The following is a 1,848-nucleotide window of genomic DNA, read 5'->3' as shown; positions in this document are numbered from 1 at the left end:
AATATAGCTTTTAGCCTGATCTTTTCCAGCTCCGTGTGGATTCTTCCCAAAAATGAGTATGTCCCAGCTTCACCCCGAGGTGAGGAAACCAGGGCACAGCAGGGTGGGAGGCTTGTATGGGCCTGTGGGGGCTGGGGATGGGGATCAGGGAGGAACTGGTACTATAACCTCGCTGTCAACTTCCCCAGCTCATTTCCGGAAAGAGCCTGTACATGTCCCAGCCATGCTCGCTGCCATGGGCGCCCTAGCGTCCTCCATCTGAGCAGCACTCCATCCCCAGACTCTGCTGCTGGCTGCCTTCACCTTCCTGTTCCTTGCTGACTTTCTAAAAAGCCGGTGCCCAAAGAAATATCCGCCTGGACCCTGGCATCTGCCTTTCATGGAAAACTTCTTTCAAATAGACTTTAAGAAGCTTCCTGTGGTGCTTCAGAAGGTAGAAAGGGAAGAGTGCCTGGCTGTGTCTTGACCCCATTCCTAACCGCAGCACCAGAGACATTCAGACCCGGGAGTAGAACCATAAAGTTAGTGCTGACATTCTATTAAACTCACTTAGCTTAGGTTTCTTCTTCTTTTCAATCAATAGACATCATTTTTCTTGCTATTTCCAGTGCTGGACTATAATTAAATGTTTACCATTTAGGTCTGCTAGCTAAGTTATACCCCTTAACTCAACTGAGTTCATTTTTGCTAAATGTTACTGAAACATCTTTTTAACATGATTACCTGTCCTCTTTGTATCATTACCTGAAAATACTGTACTTCCCATTTCAGAGGCTCTATTCACTATGCAAAATCATGGTAACACCACCTAGGTCCTCATTTCTCTACTGTGTCACTCCCACCTCCACTGAACTGGTGGACATCGGCCTGCCCTGTAGTGCATTTTCAGTAAAGCAACCACTTCATAATACCAATCCTCTGTTGAAAGTATGTCCTTGCCTTTTGCTGACTGCAGGTAGCTTTAGACTCTCTCCACTGCCACCCGAGACCCTCCTTGTACCAGCCTCTTTCCACCCCTGCAATCTTCTCCAACCAGGACCGCCTGACGCCCAGGACTAAGCATTCTTTGCAAGCTTTCTCCAACATCAGACACTTTCTCAGCCATTCTCACCATGCCATTCAACCAGGAGAGAGACAGCTGATGTGGCAGGCTGCTGAGCAGATTAAACCGTGACTGCCCAGCACTGTACTCCTGTTGAGGAGACCACTTCATAGATGCCAATTACATTTTATGAGGTAATCATTTTATTTAATCCTGTGCCCTTGCTGCAATCTTACATTCTGGTTCTATCAATGTTACTTAGAAGACACATTGAAATCTCCAATGCTATTGCCAGTTTGTCTACTTGTCCACTCAGTTCTGGCTGCTTTTCTTGCATGCATTTGGAAACTATGCTGTTTGAGTAGGTACACATTTAAGATCACAGTGTCTTCTGGTAAATTGACTGTTTTACCATGTAATGCTCCTCTTTAGCCTTGGTAACCGTCTTTGGCTGAACTTTGTCTCATATAATACAACAAGAAAGTAGTTTTCATTAGCTACATAACCCAGAAGATACACACAACCACGATTGTGTGGCCACACCTAGAGAGACTGGAAAATGTGGGTTTTGCTTAAGTAGTCATGAGGCCAGATGGATGCTTAGTCAGCTCTACCACACAGAACAGAGGGAAGATGTCTTCATCCCTTCACTGAAGAATTAGATCTATAAGGCACTTTGGAGAAGAGCCCAGACTCTATGCCCACAAGCTCTGTACTAAATCTCAAAACTGGGGACATTCTAAAGGATCATTATAAGAATAAAATAGGTAAATGACTATCAAGTCACTGCCAGAATGCCTAGAACA

General features: G+C 45.0%; 1 pseudogene; it reads left to right on the top strand.

The window, feature by feature from the left end:
* The first annotated feature begins 223 nt into the window (after window positions 1-223).
* Window positions 224-1,848, top strand: part of LOC103730885 — a 31,097-nt pseudogene continuing 29,472 nt past the window's right edge.

This window comes from Nannospalax galili, unplaced genomic scaffold (genome assembly GCF_000622305.1).
Source record: "Nannospalax galili isolate Female #2095 unplaced genomic scaffold, S.galili_v1.0 scaffold1074, whole genome shotgun sequence".
NCBI classification, from domain to species: Eukaryota; Metazoa; Chordata; class Mammalia; order Rodentia; family Spalacidae; genus Nannospalax; species Nannospalax galili.
Note: the sequence above shows the minus strand (reverse complement) of the source record. Positions and strands in the feature narration are given on the sequence as shown.